Here is a 15,426-nt window from a genome sequence, read left to right on the forward strand (position 1 = left end):
GCTTACAAGGATCAGTTGAGTATCCCTGGGCTCTCTCTATTGAAGGAGAACTAAATATAGCTTATTAGGCCAAAGAGAATGAATATATTAGATCAAATGAAAAATAACAAAACTGATTCTTAGTATTACCAATGGGTCTAGGCTCTTGCAAGTTACTAAATATGAAAATGCCATCAAGAGCAGTTCATGAGAGTCACTGCAAAAGCAGTAAGAAGGTGCTAATGGACTGGGCACGAGGGGACCGAGAGGTGGAACGGGACCACCCAAGCAGCTTGCTCTTGCTACGGGTGAAATGGTGTGCAGATGGCTTCTGGAAACACAGCTCAGTCTAGGCTATGAAGCTTCAGTTCACTCTCTGTAGTAGAGAGAAATCCCTCCCCCCAGGTATCTGCTCCCCAAACCCATGAGCCTGTGAATACATTATGTTACAAGATCTCAAGGCCTTTGCAGATTTTAAGGTTCTGAGCCTTAAAAATGGGCTATTGTCTTGAATAATCCAGTTAGCCCAATCTAACCATGTGAGCCCGTAAGAGCAGAGAGCTTTCTCTACTTGGAGGCAGTGAGATGCAACAGAAAGAGAAGTCAGAAGCCAGAGATGAACTTGACCTATCCTTCCTGGAGAAGGGCGTGTTTAGAGCCTGGGAAGGTGGTGATTCCACTGGGAAAGAATGCCATGGTTGATTAGCAATGTCTGCCTTGGGCATGGGAAAGGAGTGGAAGTAGGCTATGTGTCATATATTACCATGGGCAATATGTGGCAGCCTCTAGGAGCAAATACCAGTCCCTAGCTCACAGCCAGCAAGGAATAGGGAACTCAGTACTGTAAGCATGAGGAAGTAAATCAGCCTGAGGTCAGAACTGAATGCCTGAAAGTGAAATATTCCTCAAAGCCTAGCCCAGCCTGGCCAACATCTTAACTTTGGCCTTGTGAAACCTAAACAGAGGACTTAGTTTAGTCATTCTGTGGCCAGACTTCTGGCCCATGAAACTATGAATAATAAAAAGTATTGCTTTAAGCTGCTTAATAACTAGCAATTTGTTAATAACCTCTCAAACACTTGAGGCTCATATCTTAAGACCTTGAAAGCCAAAGGCCTTACAACTGGATAAGCCAAGGCTGGTAGATGAGCCCTTACTTTTAGTGGCATACACAATTATCTCATCACCAAGTGCAGGTCAGTAGACTCTGCTGGCAGGCTGACCAATGTGTGAGGCCACCCTCCCCAGCACTTGGAATTCCTAGTTGTGCAGAGTAGAAGAGTGTGCCCTGACATGCAGGAACATTCAACGCCAGGCCTGTGGTGGCCAACATCACTTCCTCTGATATATCATTGGCTGGACGGTAGTCAGGTGACTCCAGCCCAACTGCACAGAACACTGGATACTTGGGTTTTTCTGTGTGTCTAGAAAGAAGACATGAGATGAGAAAGCTATAGGTGGACCCTGCCATGAATACATCTGCACAGAGTTTGGTTCCTTCATTAACTAGCGATATTCCATTAGTAGGGAAGCATAGCTTGATTGGAATAAGGGAATTGCTTTTCCTCTGGTTTGTTGCAAGTCATTTATTTTCTATCATTCTGATCTTTTGTGCTTTGGAATTCATGATAACTTCCAGGACATTCCATGCCCTGTGACCCATCCATATTTGCTTAGTGCTCTCTTCTGACTTAAGAGCACTCTTGGTCTCTTTGCCCACAGTTGAACCACATTTATCATTAAATGCCAGTGGGGCTGGGCTTCTCCTTTTCCTCTTGTGTCTCTGACCTTTGCTGTGTTAATGGTGTGAAGGCACTGCTACCTTTGACCCTGCCTTGCCTCTCCCCAAGTTTTGATGAGACGAGAACATTTTCCAGACTGATGGGACATGAAATAGCTGCAGAAAAGTCATCACTTGTGTGATGATTCATCTGCCACCGTCCTCTTCCTCTTCCCTGATTTCTTGCTCCAGGTGCAATTGCCTGGTCTGCTTGCATTTCATCCTTTGTGCTGTTGATGGGACTCTGCACGGAGAACCGGACCAGTCTGTCTGATCCTGCCCTTCCCTGAGGTTTTGATAATTTAATAGATTTAGCAGGTTCATTATCTTGCATAGGGCTTCACGACATCATCATTAATGCCATTTGGGGCTGAATGATTATTTGGAGTGTGTGGGGGAGAGGGCATGGACAGTATAGGATAGCTTTCAGCATCCTTGGAATCTGCCAACTGGATGCCATGTCAGTCCAGAGCCACAACAACTCCTGGCACAACCAAATGTTTCCTGGGGGCTACAATCATCCCAGGTTGAGAACCCCTGGGCGAGCACCAAGCTAGCAGACCCGCTGGCTTATTTTACCCGTCTGTGGATCATGGTTTTAAGTATCTCAGCATTCCCTCTTCAAGTGAGCCCACACAAAGCAGAGAACTTTCTAGCTGGGTCAATTTCATGATGATGGCAAAATATTTGTACTCTTCAAGAGGAAGATTGCAGTCAGCAGACGGGGCCCGGCAGAGTCTTTTTTCCAACTCTAAAAAGCCTAATTGAATAAACCCATTCAGCTGGAGGAGTGCAGTTGCTGATGACCACTTCCAGCTCCGCCACACTCTCGGCTTCTCAGAACCTGAGCAAAGCCTGGGCGCCCACAGGACCCAGTACTGAGGGGGGTGCGGCCTTACTCCGGACGCCCCTCCCTGCAAGGGGGGAATCTCTCCCTCTTCCGTGTGAAAGACAACCTCAGGTAGTGTGCACGTGAGTCCTTTCATTTCACTGGTTTCCAGTTTGCTTTTCTTGGTTTCTGGGGTGGGGACACAAGGAGCACTCTAAACTCAATGGACACTTTCTTTGAAATAAATGCATATTAAAAAGTGAGCTTATTCAATGAAGATATTAGAGTGTATACATATAGATTAATTTTCTATTGCTACTTCAACAAATTACCACCCGTTAGTAGCTTAAAATGACACAAGTTTATTATCTTGCAACTGCAGGGTTCAGAAGTTCAAGGCAGGTTTTGTGAGGTAAAAACTCGAGGTGGAGTTCCACTTGGTCCATGTCTTGCTTTTCCCAGCCACCAGTGGTAGCCTCATGCGCCTTCCTCCACCTTCAAAGCACAAGGCCTAACCCTTGCTTTAATCTTCAGACCTCATTTCTCTGCTTTTCTCCAAGAACCTCAGGTCCCCAGCTCAGTTTGAGTGCACCCACTGGAAGAGCTATGCGGGCAGAGGGGTCTCTCTCACTTTCCCTCTGGGCCCTTTCCATTTGTACCTTCCTCACTTCTAAATGTCCTACTGCCTATTCTCATTCAAATCCTTGAATAACACTTTTTAAAAAATTTATGCAATGCTATACATTGTTTAAGAAGCCTCAGGTGCAAGGAAAAAAAAATGTATTTGTCTAAATTAAATCAAACCAAAATTAGTACTGCGGATCTTCAGGGCATTGAGAAATTCAATCCCTGAAGTGTTTGGGGGCAGGAATGGGACTTTCAATTTCCAATTAATGAAACTTTTAAGCATTTACATTTTTCCCTTTTAATTTCTCTGTCTCTACTGTTAATCTTGCCACTCCTTTTTCTCATAACTTTTTGGGCTTCACTCTGATAATAAAAGGTTTTGGAAAAAATGCATGTTTTACAACTGACTAATTTATGTTCTGATTTGTGTGGAGTCTAAAATAGTCAAAGGACTCTGACTCTTTTATGGAACCAGATGGTAAAAAAGGATTAGAGGGTACTCCCAGCAAAGGGTGATGGTCAGTTAATTCCTCCCTCTGTGTATTATGATGCACTGGAGATAGCCCTTATGAATTTAATTTGGTGACCTTTGGCAGCTGTCAGGCCTCAGTAATTTTTACCTGTTTTGGTATTTTCCAAATTGCTGAGGACATTGCAACATAAAGTGGGTGTGCATAAGCCTGGAGTCCTAGCAATGACTTGTGAGGGAGGAGAAGTATGGAAGGCAGTTGGGATCCTATGCTCCCCATGTTTGAAAATAAACAATGCTTTGTCCCTTTGCTTCAATCCATATTCAATCATAATAGTCAATCATCCTGAAAAATTTAAAATCTTTAAAAGAAGAACATGAATTTGTTTGTATTTATGAAAGAGTAATATGAGTTTTTAAATAATTCATAATCTCTGCTCTTATTCATGATCTTTGATCCCAATACCAGGTGTGTCGGGAGTGCTTTGATTGCAGGGGAAAGCCAGCAGAATGGTGGAACATCCTAAAATCCTCTCCACACTTTGCTGGCTCCCTTGTCCCTTGCGAAGGATTTCATGTTGCGAAACACATTGAATTTTCTTTGATATAAAAGTAAATGTAGAATTAGTGTAAGGAAGGCAACAAGAATGTTGCATTTTTATTGCACTCTAAATATTTTACAATTTTTTTTTATATTCTTGTAGAATGGCTCCATAGATCATTTTATAAAAATGACTTTCCTGGCAAATTTGAAGTCAAGATGGGTAACTGTCTTATTTTCAAAGTGATCATTTGCAGCTACACTTGTCTACAGTACTAAATGGACCAAATAAAAAAATCATATTACTCTTATACTAAAAATGTTGTCTTTACCTGAATAAGACATTAAAAAGAAATGAAACCAAAGAAGGCTTTCCCTGGGGTGGAAATACCATTTTCCTTCAAGTAGGGCTTCGTCTTTTTATGCTAAAAACATTATACTTTATGTTTCAATCAGTAGTCAGGGTTCCCTGAATAATAATCTTGAATCTTCTCAACGGTCAGGCCAAGACACTGAGCAAAATGGCCCTTTGCCCCCCTCTCAACATGAACCATTGTAGAAAACAGGGAGGCACATTGCTTTCCTTGCTGGAAACTCTCCCACATGGCAACTGAGACCCTCATTCGCTAACTTCGAAACTGTCTTGGAGGAATTTTGCATGTATCAATAACCCAGTTGGAGATCATCTGCAGTACCCTGAAGTGATGCCTCCATACTGTTCAAGGACAGTAGGGAATGACGTGCTCATTTCTTCAGGAACATCTAGCCAAGACCAATGGCAAAGGTCTGAAAGCACCTACTGGGGTGTCCCCAGCCCCCACCCCTTGCCTTCTATTTCAGCTTCCCTTGTTTTTCCTTTCCCCCCCCTTCCTCCATCCTCATGCTGTGAAAGAATATGCCTTGACTTAACAGCATGTCAAAAGGGTTGCAAATCTGCTTCTCAGATATTTCTATTCTGAGGTTTTGGGTGGGGATTGCCCATCAAGTAAGCACAAATTCCTGAGATGCAAACTGCTGCTTGAGTCTGAACCACAAAAGTACCTATCCAAATTCTGTACTCAAAACCAGGCCTGCCCTGATGGACAGCCACCCGATCTTCAGGCCTGCCTGAGGGTCAGCAGCAGAGTAAATCTCATGGCCTGAGTCTGAGTCACTTAAACCTATTTTTCAATTCTCATTATTTCCCTGATGATACCTTATAGATCTCCAATCTGTTATTCTTTAATTTCTACATGAGCTTAGAAGTAAATATAACCATAAAACAATAATGACATCTTTTCCCAAATATAATTTAGTTCAATCTATTGATTTTTTTCTCCTCATTTAAAAATTATCAATGCCACCTTTCATTCTTAGCTTTCACATTTCATTTAGAGGAGGCTTAGATGCACCTTCCCTGAAATAGTTCTGCTTCTAAATCATCTTTAAAATATGTATTCACCACCTTTTAATTATTTTTAAACTAAATTTGTTATTTATATTTTAAAAGTAGAATCAGCATGCGCTAGTCCTCTGTGAATATACTAAATCAATTTTAAAACTCTCTTAAGTTCATAGGAATTCAACTGTTGCAGTGATTTTTGCCATTTATGTTTACAATTATTTATGTTGCCTTTCCTTTTTCTGGCCAAAATTGAGCTCCTGATGTCAGAGACCATACTATTTATCTTTGCATCTTCAGTACTTACGCCTTTTAAATGAAAGACTGAAAGTACTGTCTAAAACAAATATGAGAACTTGGTTTCACAGGCATCATTGTTAGTGGTGCTGGATAGAAAAAGATAATTTTTTTGAACTTTTTGTGTACCATATACAATTTCAAGTGTTTGACTTGAAAATGAGTTAATTCATTTATCTTCCACTGAAGTCATTTGGAGGAGCTGTCATTATTACCACCCCCCTGTGGATAAGTCACAGCTGGTAAGGGTAGAGGCAGAAGGAGTCAGGACCTAAGTGCTATGGCTCTGTTGTTCCTAAATAAAGCTGGACATGCTGTTTCCTCTGGTAGGAGGCTCTGATCCAGTGGGGTCCCCTACTCACGGTATTCACATAGAGATCCACATACTTCGCATTCTGCTCCTTCCCCAAATCTCAGAAGCAGCTTGAGTTTTTCTCTTTGATAAAGGAGAGGTGACACACAGAATGTTTCTATGCATGGCTGTGTCTCTCACACACACATTCTTAGGCAATACCTACCTTGACATCCAGTCCTTTCACACGAGGTCCTTGACACATCCATGAGCTCTTTGCCTGAGTCTCCGTGAGGAAGGCAGTCAGAGAATGGATTGGGCCCATACTGGTTCTTTCATCATGATTCTACATTTGCTCTCCTGTGTGCCCATGGAATCACAAGGCGCTCCACCCTATGGGATTCTCCTTCTGCATCCTTTTAGCCATGGGTATTAGAAGCTTGAAATACAACCGAGTATGGAGCCAGAGGAAGTGTCCAATGTTGAAAGCCTTTACCTAGATGCTATAGTTTGGATAAGTGTCCCCTTAAGGTCCACATGCCAAAGGCTTGGTCCCAGCATAGCACCACTGGGAGGTGGGCTTTTAGAAGGTCTTTAGGTCATTTGGTGCATGTCCTTGAAGAAATCACTGGGACACCAGCCCTTCCTCTTCCTCTTTTGCATCCTAGTGAAAAGGTGACCAGTTCTTTCCACCATGTGCTCCTGTCAACACGTGCTGCTTTGCCACAGGCCTACAGTAATGAGGTCAACCAATCCTAAAGACCTCTCCCCATTGTCATAAAGACCTCTCCCCATTGTCCCCAGACTGAGCAAAAGTAAACCTTCTGTCTTCATTAGTTAACGATCTCAGGTATTTTCCTATAACAACAGAAAACTAACTAACATAAGGGTAAGCTATAGGCATCTGTTCCTTCTACCATGAAGTATTTAGCATCTGCTGCATATCTGGTATTCTTCTGGTGCTGAGAATAAACAGACCAAAGCCCTGGCTTTCTTATTGCTCAATTGAAATGGACAGACACACAGAAAAAGTACCAAGCACAGTAGTTGATATATGTGAAGAGTTTTTTTTTTTTTTCTGACCTTTAATAGTAAAGCATCTATAGCTGTAGGTCAGTCTCTGACCATTGCCATGACATAGGGCTGTACGGGTTACTATATCCCTATTTGTGTCTATTAGAGAAATGCGAACTCATTGTTGCCATGAATTACATGAGAAGCCATTTTCACAGTTTGAGGGTGAAAGTAAAAAGTATCATAAAGACCTCTCCCCATTGTCCCCAGTGTCTTCTCATCATTCCTTGGTTCATGGTAGCAATTCCCTCCTCTGTCTAGCAACAGACCTGGCTCAGGGTAGCATTAGCAAAAAAGTTCTGAGATGGACAAAGGTTAATTTACATTTTGGTTTAAGCTTTTTACATAGACAGGGTAGAATGAAAGATAGGTGTTTTTTGAGTTTTATTGATTAAAAGCCATAAAAAGTGACAAGGTGGTACCACCACAGAAGTGTGCTAGTCTCCTTTAGCTGCTCAGTGTGGGAACAGGAAAATGGGCCCTGGAGAGCCTTCCTGGAGACCCCTCATCGTCTGCGCTGCTCTCAAGATATGTCAAAATGTTTTCCTTCATTTTTTTTCCTGAAGTGATGAACGCAGTTTTGTCTTATAAAATATCATGTTAAAAATCATTAAATGTTTTAAAACGCAACGTGGAATGGAAAAATAGCCTAGGTCCTTAGGCACAAACGATTTTCTATTTTATAAAGAAGCCTTTCACATTTTGACACCGGAAAATGAATGATTCCAAATGGCACACAGGATTGTGCTGTAGGGCTGCCTGAAGTTCCTTGGAACGTGGAACCAACCCAGACACTTTTATCAGCTCCATAACAGTACGCAAGTCCGTTATCAAGGGGTGATTCACTGTCCAATCCAAATCTAAACAGCAGTGGCCTTAAAAACAAATAGCCCAATCAAAGTGACATTGATGCTACTTTGAGACAATAAATATTAGCTCTGCCACTGCTTAACTGTATCCCACTGCCATGCACTCGCCGACTGTCTCTCAGAAAACCTCTGAAGGAAGGAGAGGAACACCTGGACAGATCTCACTTACTTGAGCTCCAAGTTGGCCTCCACTTGGGGTTCTGTAGGTGGCCACCCTGGGTGCAGTGAATCCCACTGATTCCAAACTGAAGGAGGATTTTCCGTTTCTCTACCACATCATTTTCGTTTACTTTATCTATAAATTCAAGGAGTGGTGCATAATCCTGAAAAGGAATACTTTTTTTTCAGACTTCAATTATATTCTCCTTTAATCTCAACCTCCACGTTTGAGGAGAAAACATTTTGTTTTCTCTCTTTATCTTAATTTCAGTAAAATGAATTGCAAATACATGACCGATATTAAATATGAGAGTTGATAAAATGGCTCCATTAGAATAATATTGATAACATGTAAGATTATAAGTGAAACAAAGCATTCATATGCATATGCATATACATAAACACTATTTTTTTAGGAAATGAGCAACTGTTATCTTGCACAATTAAGACTATTAAGACTATTTTACTATCTTAGATCATAGCTTTTTAGGATTTCCAAAGTTTACTTTTGATAATTGTAAAGGAAGTGATTAATCCATATATTTCCTCATTCCTGAATCATAACAACAATAAATCTGCTATCATTTAGGAATGCAAATTTCAAATTTCAATTTTAAAGATTATAATCCCTCCTCTATTACCTCCAAAGTCAGTGGAGTCAGCCATTCATCATTCATTCATTCATTCTTTCATTTTTCATTCTTTATTCTAGATAATGCTTTAATTACTAGTGGTATCAAAATGTCTGTGTTGTTTGCTTTATTGTTAGAATTTAGGAGGAAGAGGAGAGTTGGGCAAAATAAGAAAAATTCTTAAGAGAATATAAGCAGAAACATACACTGTTGAAGAAAAGACACTAATTTTGCCCATCTCCCTAGCAGTGGGAATGGCAAAATCCAGCAATTTTACACAATATTCATGGCTCTGGCCCCTGGTGTCAGCCATCAGTGCTGGGGCTCTGCCTTTCCCTGATACCTGCCAGTTCTAATATTTGTCCCATGCAGAGAGGATCTTCAATTTCTCTGACGCTGCTGCTTTATTAAAGATAAAATTATAAATAAAATACAGTAAAATAAACGCAATCTTAACCAGAGCCAGGTGTCTGCTTGTTTGGGAGCTTGAGTCTTCTAACTTCCTTTAAAAGGCAGCAGTAAGTGAAAGGCACTGCATCTCACACATAAGCAGAACATGATTCCTTGCCCAAGGAATTCATGACAGTGTGGTTTCAGGAGGAATTTAAAAGCCACACGGAGTGTTGGTGTGTGTCTTGTAGGGAGACATCATGACACCATCCAACACATCATGGATTTTGTTATCAGAAAACTTGCTGTACATCTATTTTGAAAACTCCCTTTAGAGGTCAAGAAGAGGAAAAACGCACTGACTTCAGATTTAATGCTCATGCATTTTTAAGGCTAAAAATTTTAATGTACAGTCATGTAGAGATGTTAGCATCAGTCCTCCCCCAAGTTTTCATTGCCCTTTGCTATTTTATCTGTCTACACTTATCAAGCAACACAACCAGCCCCTATTTAAACCAACTGTTTAAACAAGATTTAACTTTAGACAGTTCTTAGAGGAAAAAAACAATATTCACTATGTCTAGAGGTAGAACTGCAGATAATGTAGCTCTCGGCACACCCATGGAGCAGAGCCCCAGGTGAAAAGAGTATGAACTAATTTTAATATTAATATAAATCAACCAGGGCTGATGGCCTGAGCAAATACTTTCTAATTTGAACTCATTTCTAACTGCACTTCCCTGTACACCAAGTCATCCCCGATGTGGAGCGCTGTTGAAACTAGGAGAGACACCCATGTTTTAGACCCACAATACTGTTACACGAAAAGCTTGTTCAATGACAAAACTTACTGCCAACTCTAAAGGACTTTATCATTTTAAAATAATGTCTTTACTTTGGAAAATAATAAATGACAAGTTTGGGGACAGGAGATTGTGCTAGAATGGAAATGCAAATTGGAAACGTTTAAAAAGTCCAAGTTTCTCAATTAAAGTGGACAAATTCTACTCTGAGATTTTGGTAAATGTCATATCTGACTCTTGGAAGATTACATGATACAAATCGTTGTTTGGAATGGTTTTATATCAGTTTAATCTGTTTGAGGCTCCACCCTCCCTTAACCACTCAATGTAAAAGTACAATCTAAATATCGTGTAACTTGCAAAGTGCAGTTTTATGATAACACAAGCACATACAATTTATAGTTAGCTTATGGGAAGGCAAAACCAAACTTTAATATTGGGGATAACAGTTAAGATAAAAGTAGAGTCAGAGTTTAGAACATCTCAGAGTTCTAAACCTCCCTGGGGTCAATGTCTTTGTGTGGATGCTAAGGTAGGGAAGGCTGGGCTCTGGCCCCTGGTGTCAGCCATCCGTGCTGGGGCCCTGCCTTTCCCTGAGCACATTCCTCTTGTAGACCTCAGGTTGTTGGCTCCAATGCTGTGGTAGTATTTTCACAATGCAGAAAGTATAGATGAGAAAAGGGGCTTAGTGCTATTAATAAGTGGTCCAAGTCATGCCATTAGTGATGGGTGCAGACGTCAGTCAAACCTAGCTCTCTCCAGCCCTGCACATTTTGTCCAACCTCTGAGAAGCACCTGCTAGAACAGTGGAGGGGCTTCAGGTAATGCTGTGAACAAAATTCCCCAGGGTGGATAAAAATGTTTGTCTCATTTTTAATTCTCTTCAATTAGGCTTAACAACATGCTTAACTAATAAAGGAAAAGCATGGGAAATAATTTGATATCAGTTTATTCTTTGGGAATTAACCAATGCTTTTAACATTTAATATATGAAAATGAAGATATCCCCTCAAAATGGTATGCACTAAATGGAATGATAGTGATCTTTTAGTTGTAAATATTATTGAGATAGTAACAAATGAAAAAGATGTGTAGCAAGTTGTGGGGAGCCGCTCTGAATGATTTGTGCCTTCCATCCTGGAGCAGAGAGGCTTCGACTGGTCACTACATCTCGTAGGGACCTGGATAGTGCCCTGGTCCGGGAAGTTGAGGGCATGTCTTCAGATGTAGGTGTGTCGCTCTATGGCCCCTTGGGTTGAATTCACCTGTCCTTTCTAACCCTTCCCCTCCTGGCCTTTTCTGGATGGAATTTTCTAAGAATAAGGGTCCCCCCCAATAAAAGCCCACTTCTGAAAGTGCTCTCTCTCTCTCGCCAGCCTCTCGTGACTTTCTCTTGCTCTCCCATTTGGAGAGCCTGAGGCCAAGAGCAGAGAAGCCGTCCTGAAGCTTGTTTAAAGGTGAAATGTGTGTCTGTGTTTTATTTGGTGTCCCTGGAAATTCACACGAGTGACCTTAAGTTCAGCTGCCCATGCGGATTGGGGGCAGCAGCAAGTGAAATGGTAGAGCATCTTTCCCATGCCCTAGGAAGGCTTCAGACATTCATGGCTGCTGGCTGCTCCCCTTCGACTTCCACCCATCACTCCCACTTTTTCACAGGGTAATTGAGAGTACAATTTCTTTTTGGAGAATTCTTGGTGTAATTTGCAATAAGGCTATCTCTATCTTCCTTACCAAGTGGGGAACCTATGACCCAAGTTTGGGATCTTAGACTCTTTACCTATTGCTGTTGCGCCTTGAATGACCCTAATGAGGATGGACAGAATGAATACGGGACCAGTTCCTCCCCGTGTCCGTGACCAGCTGTGATGACTGATTAGCGCTCGCTGCCTGGACACTGGTTATGGCTCCACTCCATCCCCTTTTCAAGCCAGGCTCTTCAGCCCTTCAAGGAGTTTAATCACATCACATCGTTCAATCGCAATCCTGTGGCAGATACACAGTCCTAGGATGCAGACTGCAGTGGCAGCTTTGGCTCAAACAGCAACACTTCCAAGGAGCCATCTTTGATAGTCCCCTCTGAAGCGGCCTCCCCAGCCCAGTCCTTCTCTTTTCACAACCAGTTCCCCTGCATCTCCCAGTGGTTCTCACCACCTGGCTTCTGGTTGGTTGTGAAACCCGTGGTGTGTCTGAACAGTTTATCTCACAGAGTTTCCACAACAAAAACATGGGGAATGTTCCTCTGCACCCATGGAAGCAGAATGATTTGGTTTAAGGACAGTTAGAGGGTGTGAAGAGCCTCACAAAAAAAAGGAGTACAATGCAGCCTGGATCTATTGGCAAGAATCTAAAGGCAGGTGGGAAGAAGGGTGTCTAAGGCCCATAAAAGGAAGGGCTCAAGTGTAGGTTATCGTCTGGCTCTCCAACCACTGCTGCAGCCCTGGACTCACCTCCTTGCAGACAGGGCACACTCTGAAGATAGATTTCTCGCACACTGGAGTTTGTAGGCTGTGATGTATGCCTGGTAGACGTGATTATGACTCTCTTAAACAATACAGAAATGAAAAATGTAGAGTGAGTCTCTATTAATTTTATTCCCCAGAGATAACCTCTAGCAGCCATTTCTAAGACTATCAATGGACAGAGACATTTTTACAGAGCTTTTCTTGGATATGGACAAAGTGAAGTCCGTAGGCAGCACTATCAAGAGCACCTCTGAAGAAACAAATGAGCTAACATTGTATGTACTGTTCAGTATCAATTTTTAAACATCAGGAAATGTTTTCCTGCACTTGAGAAAATGAAATATGTCAATCATTGATAGGTTGACAGCTGACATTGTCAATTAGGAATAACATATTTTTGTTTTGCATAAAAGAATGAGTTTTGAAACTGCAGAATCAAATTGCTTGCTAGAATCAAACAACAGTGAGATATATTTTTTTATATGAATGGGTTCTTTGACAAGAAGACTGAAATTCCATCAGCAAACTCATAAAAAATCAAAGAAACTTACTTCTTAGTTTTGAAAATTAAAATTATTTATTTAGAGTTTATTCTTGAATTCAATTAGAATTAGAAAGAGGATCTGAGAACTCCAAATCAACTCCAAATAAAACACAGACACACACTTTACCTTTAAACAACATTGATTATTTTTCCTGTTAAAACTGACATAACTTATCAGCCGACATAATCTAAACCTCAGGTCTACATTGGGAAACATAAAGCACTTTTCTTTCAATGGTAAGGTACCAGCTATGTAAAAGTTTATCCAACTCTTTCAGAGAGATGTGACTATCAGATGAAATTTAAGAGTATTGGAGGTAATAGTAATAGTGTAATCATCCCAGTGTTTATTTGGTTGTGAGTGTTAGGTTATTATTCATTTTACTTTGCTCATAACCAATGCAATTGACTTCAGGCTTTCAGGGTTGAGAGGTAAAATAATCAAGAGATGTATTTTCTTGAATACAGGTTACATTTAAGAATTAGGGCCATGACTCTACTTTACATATACTTCATTGCTTTGGTGTATAAAAAAAGCCCACACAAAGCAAGTGTGTATTTGTGCACATACATACGTTTAAAAGATGATCTATTTTATTGTTATGTATTCATATGAATATATAAGAGTAATAAATATTCACATTATATTCTAAAATCCATTTGTATTATCTACATATGGTCATAAATTAATGCTAACTTCTGTTATTAAATTAGAATTTCTAAGGACATAGCGAATGGCTATTAAGCCTGTCATATATATATATATATATATATATATATATATATATATATATATATATATTAAGGCAAGATTGAGGAAGTTAAAGTGTGTGTTTTCCTTTTGTTTTGCTGGGAGAAAATGAGCTTAATGGATTTTTCTCTCTGTGTTTTATAACCAAAAGGATAATAAGCATTGGTGCAGATCAACCAAAGGGTGCTGAATGGGAAGTAAAGGGAGAGAGGGGATTGTGGAAAGTACAGGTCAGGTAGGGTCCTAGGAAATGGGATCACAAAAAACCATGGCAAACACACCACAACCTAAGCACACTCACTGCCCAAAGAAGTGAGATTTATGTAGCTGTGGCTGGACGGAACTGAACCTTCCTTTGCAGCAGAGGTGCAAGACTAATTGTAGGAGGAGACACATTTCAGACACTGAGATAGAGCTGGCAGCGGCTGCAGGGCTATCTGGATGGACTCTACAAGGGTCAGCTCAATGTTCCAAAGCCTTGTGACTTTGAGGGGTTCGTGGAGTCTAATGCTCTGACAAAGTGCTTATTCGTCTAGAGTTTCCTCCTGACATTACACAGAAATTAAAATCTGTAATTCAGTCAATCTGGAAGCATATTTGAGTGAACTACAAGGAATTTAGACTGGTTGCAAGTAAGAAAAATTGTAGCTACAAAGTAATGTCAAAAATGTTCCACAATGAGGATTCCGACTCCCTTTTTTGATGCCTGATTGGTGACAGATTCTAAGCTTCACTCCTCTGCTTCCCTGAGTACCCACGTGTGCTTATGCACATAGGAAATCCTGGTGAGCTCCATTTTACACCCCCTGATTTCTCCATATCCTCCCTGACATAAGCCTTCTTTTTATTATAGGCCTCCTTGGGGGTGTGCAGTGGCTTTGATTTTAATGCATGACTTTGATTTGTGTTCCCCTCACGACTAATGATGTTAAACATACTTTTGTGTTCACTGTTGTTTCTTGTACCTAATGTATTCCTTTTGAATTTAGATTCCTTGAGGCACATCCTTGAACAGTTCTCTCAGAGTAAATCTTGTGAAGGTAATTTGTTTTAAAGTTGTAGATATCAGAAAATGACTTTTAGTATATGTATTCCATGTTTAAATAAATGATTTTATTGATGTATGACAACCATATAGAAAGCAGCACAAATCATAAGCACGTAGCTTAACATATTTCACAAATTAAAACAAAAATGCCCTTGAATAACCAGCACTTCTGTTAAGATATGGAAGCCCCCAGCATCTCAGAAGCCCCTGTTGTGTAATTCACTGTCCTTTTTCCATACCCAAAAGATGATGCGTCGCCTGAATTCTTGCCCCATGTCTTAGCTGCTGTAACCGAACTTCACATAAATGGAATATCATTCTGAACATACTTTTTAGATCTTCCTGTTCTACTGTCTTATATGCTATGCCAGTATACATTCTCCTTAGTAGTGCTTGGGGTCTTGCCTTCATGGCAGATCATATTCTTATGCAATTTCTATTTTTTTTTATTGTGATCTTATATTTGGTATAATCATATTGTATTTTTCTTTTTGAATTC

Source organism: Marmota flaviventris, chromosome 2 (genome assembly GCF_047511675.1).
Source record: "Marmota flaviventris isolate mMarFla1 chromosome 2, mMarFla1.hap1, whole genome shotgun sequence".
Taxonomy (NCBI): Eukaryota; Metazoa; Chordata; class Mammalia; order Rodentia; family Sciuridae; genus Marmota; species Marmota flaviventris.